The following is a 6,013-nucleotide window of genomic DNA, read 5'->3' on the forward strand; positions in this document are numbered from 1 at the left end:
CCTTCGGGCTCCCCTGGTTCCTCCTCCCTTTCCCTCCGTCCCGCCTGTTTCTGCTCCTCGTCCCTCTGTGTCTCCTCCGTTCCCTTCTGGTCCCTTTGTCCCTCCTGTCTTTGCTCCTCGTCCCTCGGTGTCTCCTGTGTTCACTCCTCGCCCTGTTGTTCCTCCGTTTTCTGTCCCCTCTGTGTCTCCTTTCTCTGTCTGCCTGTCCGCGTTTCCTGTTCTTTGTCGTGTCTTGTCCTTCTTCTCGTCCCTGTTTCTGTTTTGTGTCTCGGTCCTGTTTCCCTGGTCTCGTTAATGGTTTTGTTCTTGTTTTCCAGGTCCTGTTTCCCCGGTTTCGTCTCCTTCGTCACCTCCCCTTTGGGGGTGGGTTATGTCACGATCCGCTCCGTTCGATCCCGATGTGTGCCACGCCCACCTCGTTACCTCGTGTTCAGCCCTGATTGTGATCACCTGAGTCCTGTTATGTCTAGCTTGTCTTTTGTATTTAGTCCTCCTCTGAGTCAGTCTTCCCCAGATCCGTCATTGTATTGTTATGCGTTTCGTGAGTGTCTGCCTTCCAAGTCCGATTAAACCCTGTTTACCTGGTCATCTGGCTTCTCTCGCCTGCTTCCCTACTCGCCCGCCCGCCAGTCGTAACAGCTACATTACAATAACTCTTACCATAAGTATGCAGATGATACACAACTCTACATTACAATGTCACCATGTGACTATCGTTCCTTAGATTCACTGAATACATGCATTGAATGAATCAATGAATGGATGTGCCAGAAAAACTTAAACAATTGTTTTTGGCTCCAAAATAGATACTTTGTATTCAACAAAGTGGACAATGACCTAGAGGCCACAGTCTGGCGCAGAGCCGTCTGCCATACTGAATCAGATACAGAATGACAGCAGTGCAGCATTGAGGAGGAGTAGGGAGCAAAAACCTCATGTGTTCTTGATCTCTTGCTTCCAGCCACATCTCTTTGGCTTCCCTTTGCTGCACACCACACTGGAGAGTGAATTGGAGGGCCACAAGCGCCACATTCTTCTCGTGGCACTCCCCAACCTCACCTCTACTGTGCTTGAGAAGAAAAAGCACGCTCTCTATGGAAGTGTGTGGTGGACAGCTATGGCAGACAGTCACAGTAAACCTACATCAGTCATATGTCACAGTAACGATTCTCTCAGACGAAATTTCGGACAATATTGAAAAATAGCATAATTCAAATACTAATGGACTGAACTTCTTATCTTGTGCTGCAGATATTACAGCGCATACGCCTGGAAAGAAATCTAATATTTTTATTTTAACATAACAAAATGTGGACATGGTCATTTTATAAAATTATTTTATTTAGATTTCACCTTGATACAATCAGGATATTTTATAACAAAATCTGAATGTTTACCAGTAATGTAATTATTTAAAAAATGGCAAGCGACCTACAATAATTCTCCAGATGGGTAACTAATAAGACATAAAATGACCAAATACAGTGATACCCAGTTATTTATAACATGATGACACTTTATTGATCCTTGTGGGGATTTTTTAAAAAAATTTTTGCTGAATCCATCTTGCTTTCTATGACACACATGTACATGACAGTAAGCTTGGCAATGAAGGGCAGCCACCAGCAGCAGGGCTCACAGAGCTAAGGGTGACCAGGAGATTGGGGCCTTGCTCAAGAGCCCACAAACATGTGAGTATACTGCCAAAGCTGGGCTTGAACTAGTAACCTTATGACCACAGGCTTATAAAAATAAGCTTAGCCTGCTGAGCCACATGACTGTCCAAAAAGAGCAGTCAGATGCAGATGAATTGGCATTTTAAGAAGCAACAGAATGGTAAAGTGATTACTTTTTAAACAAGGAAAAATTATTTTAAATTATTATATCCGAATACATACAAACCCTCTTTCCAATAACAATGTCATACACATAATGGAGTAGCATAAACGTGTGTTAGATTTACTCTATGCAGGAAATGAATTTGGTGGGTGAGTACAATGTGTTAGACTTCAGTCTGTACAGCCCTCATCAGCACATTGTGTGAATCCTGAGCCAGCTCATTCAGGCAGCTGTTTAACATGGAGTAGGTGGTCCCAAAAGAAATCCCACCAGCTAACATGGATCCAAAAACAGGAATATTGCTGACCAGGTACTCAACAACCATTAATCCACCTCCAGCTGCCTTGGTCAGCAGCTTAATGACCACATCAGCTGATATTTCCTTATTAAGTGGAGATTTGAGAACCGATTTCAGTTCTTCAAAGGGTACATCTGTTCTGTCAGAGAGCTTTCTCAAAGAATCATCATCTAGGCCAAATGCCAAATAATATCTGGAGATCTCTTTGACCAAAATAGTCACATCAACAGCAACTGATAGGCCTGGGATGGGTATGGCAGCCACTGTGCCTGATAGTACGGCTATCTTCCATTGATTCTTTTTCTCATTGATTTCTAGGGTCATATTTGGCAGGGACAACAGCAAGACATGCCTCTTGTGCTTGGGAAGCTCCTTCTCCATGGTCCCTTCAAGTAAAGGGAAATCATAGCCTCCCAATTCAAAGCTGGAAATCAGGAAGACTGTGGGGGAAGTTAAGCCCTGTTTCTGAAGGCCTGAAAGACAGGGGGGAAATATGTCAAACTGCTTAAAATTTCTGTAGAGCTCTAATAAAAAAATAACAGAAAAACGTTTTACACCTAACCTCTGTAATCACTGTTACCATGATTTTCCATGAATTATTCATTCTATCCTCTCCTACTTTTCTGTAAGGATTTTCATAGACCTTACCTTTAATACAATCATCTCGGATTCTTTTTAATGCCTTTTCATGGTCAAAGGTTCTCTTTATTTTTATCTGCACGGATGTTCTCATCAATCTTGGAACGCACAAAATAGAACCTCTTCTTCATTTTCTGGATCTCTATGGCCAGCTGTACGTTGCTGGACCTGAAACGCTCTGATGCAATGATGATGAAGAAATCATAGCGTTTAGATTCAACATCCTGAAGGTAAGTGTAAGTTGGGGATTCCGATTCCAGGTAGATCCCACAGCTGGACACTGGGATACTTTGGGTGGGGGTAAGATTTAGGCTCCATGGTAGTCTCCACTACACCAGTGGGGGCTGAGTTGATTTCATCATCATCCCCAATCCCTCGGAAAGCATTAACAAAGGTGGACTTCCCAGAACCAGACTCTCCGGTGATAGTAATGTTCAGAGTAACGTTATCCAGTTGGTTAAAATATTCTTGAATCTTCTCAGCTGCTGTAGCCAAGGTGCCCTTCTCCAGTGCCTCTCTGATATCTTCCACTTCTTCATCAGTAACTATTTCATATTCATTTTCATCCATAGTGTTATGACAGATACTCAGGGACCCAAATGCGGTACAAGGAGCATTTATGAAGGAGACCAGCAAACTGAAATGGATCTTGTTTCTTGATTGGGGTAACAGAGCTGAAGAAGTCGTAAGCTGAGAAAGTCAGTCCTACAAGAACATGAAGGACAGAAGGTCATCACACTGGAGAGGTCTGAAGAGATGGGGACGTGGTAGGACTGAGGCTCAGAAGGAAGGGCAGGTCAAGGCAAGACATAGGAGGTCGAGAAGGGTCTGGATAGATGGAATATGTGTGCATCATTGAGTACTTTTTTCTATATATCTTAGCCTGCCTATGCATATGTAACACCTGTGTGGCGCCTACCTTCTAATAATGCCACACTAGTCCATGGGCCAGGCTCTAGGTACGGAATGGGAGGCCAATAAGATGTAAGGAATCCACTTGCAGAGTCTCCGCAGTTTCAGCAAAACGGTGGTTTATTGAACAGTAAAAATAATATAATGTGATACAGTGTAGACATACACCGGGTATTGAAAGGCAGATCAAATACAAATTAAGGACAGTTCTTCACCCCCCTTTATACCCCAAAAGACCCTCCCCAACAAGGTGCTGTGTGTAGGTGTAGAGAGTCACCCCCTGGAGTGTGAGGAGCCTGGGGCAGGGACGAGGCAGGACAGAATGGAGACTTCTGATCTGATCATTGTAATTAAAAAAAAGTCCAGGGGCCCATTTATACAGGAACAATATAGCAATAGGCTGAATTGGACATAGAACAAACATACTTGTTTGTTGCGACGGAGAGATTTCAGTGTGATGGAATGCAGGCTGCTACCGAAGGTGAGTTGGTGAGAGTCAGTGGAGTGCAGAGTATGTAGGAGACTTAAGAGGTTTGTGGCTGTGGAGCATGATAGGAGTGCAGTGTGAAGGGAAATAAAGTGTAGAGGAATGTTGGCAGGAGGCAAAATGTGGAGGTTAGTTTATGATTTGTGTGCAGCGAAATAGTTGGAGGATCAATAGTGGAGGATTAATCAGTGGAAGATCCCAGTCCTCACACCCTGCTAACAGATGTGCCACCCAGTGCAGAGTGGTTCAGAGTGGATTTGTAGATGGCATTTTTCAGTGTGTCCCTAACACAACAGTCACAGTTTTTGTTTGCGATCACCTATAGGGGTCAGCAGTTCATCCACGCGAGGATACTGCAAGGATGTGAACACATGCTTAGGGCAGATTTGGATGGATTGAATTGAAGAAGCACAGTGCTACAGTATTTGGGTGATCTGCTCTGTGTTATATACACAGGCACTGAAGCCGCCGTTGCTGAAGGTCTTAGCGAAAGGGGGGCTTGAGGTGCCCAAAGCTAAGCTGCAATACTGATAAGAACAGGCTGCATGCTTGGGGTGTGAGTTCAGCCACAGGAGGGGCCCTTATGAGGCCTCTGTGTGGACACAAAGGGGATGCTAAGGACTCTGATGGTCTGTTTCACAACCGTGATGGATTTTTGGTTGTGCCTTTGTCGTGTGGTTGACACCCTAATAATGCATGCCCATTGCGCAAGGGGGGAGTGCTAGGAAAAGAAAAAAAAAAAGGTTTATGAGTTGAAGTTGTACACGGGGTGTCTAACTCAAATATGCAAAGTTATTTTCAAGCAGGAAGAGGGGAAAGCAAGACGGCAAGAGAAAACATAGACACAGGAGGTTTGCAGGCAGGGTATGCAGTGGTGGCCAGACAAGGCCAGGACTATGTGACCTTGAAGGCAGAAAGACTGGAAGGAGCCCAATAAGCCCAGAGAGCTGAGGTGATAGCAGTTATCGAGGCCCTGAAACTAGCAGAAGGAGGGGCTGTGGCAGAGTAAGGAAGGGAAGCCAGCCCTTCCCCCAGGCCTTCGCCAGACAATCTTGGCAGAACCCCACGGGGTGGGTCAAGCAGAGGGAGACAAATGTTAGAGAATCTGACAAGCTGGTGGCATCCATTTATGAAAGAGATGGTGGGGGGATATGTACAGAGTTGCGCTACCTGTACCTTGTATAACTCGTGACTCACAGTCAAGCCTGAGAAAGGGCAGTTTCCAATGTGCACCAGGTCAGGGGAAGAAATCATTACAGATTATACAGACATGGTGATTCCAGTGAGAGGGTTCAGATATGTGTTGATGTGTGTGGACACATTCTCAGGGTGGCCGGAAGCATGGCCCACAAAGAAGGAGGATGGGGTATCCGTGACAAAGTTTCTGATTAATCAGTATATACCACGACACGGGTTTCCCAACAGGATTCGGTCAGATAATGGGTCCCACTTTAAGAACGAGGACCTCCAGACGGTGGAGAAAGCGTTGGGATTGAGACATGCGTTCGGAACTGTGTATCATCCTCAGTCCCAGGGAAAAGTGGAGCGGATGAACCTAACAATAAAACAAAAATTGGCAAAAATCTGCGCGCAGACCAAAATGAATTGGGTTGACGCTTTACCACTGGCAATGATGTCAGTGAGGTGTTCCATAAACAGGGGGACCGGGTTCACCCTCTTTGAGCTTCAGACAGGCAGGCAGTTCCCATGACCCTAGAAAGGGTTAACCTGGACCCCCGACGAGAAGGGGGAGCATAATCCTAGGGCATATTATGATTGTTTACAAGGTCTCGTTGCAGATTTCTCTAAACAGATCCAGGAGGCGAGACCACAGAACC

The 6,013-nt window shown here is 45.2% G+C and overlaps 1 pseudogene; it reads right to left on the minus strand.

Annotated features, from left to right (window-relative positions):
* Nucleotides 1-1,560: 1,560 nt before the first annotated feature.
* LOC111848768 (interferon-inducible GTPase 5-like) lies at nucleotides 1,561-3,346 on the minus strand (annotated as a pseudogene).
* Between the last annotated feature and the right edge of the window lie 2,667 nt (nucleotides 3,347-6,013).

Source organism: Paramormyrops kingsleyae, chromosome 9 (genome assembly GCF_048594095.1).
Source record: "Paramormyrops kingsleyae isolate MSU_618 chromosome 9, PKINGS_0.4, whole genome shotgun sequence".
Taxonomy (NCBI): Eukaryota; Metazoa; Chordata; class Actinopteri; order Osteoglossiformes; family Mormyridae; genus Paramormyrops; species Paramormyrops kingsleyae.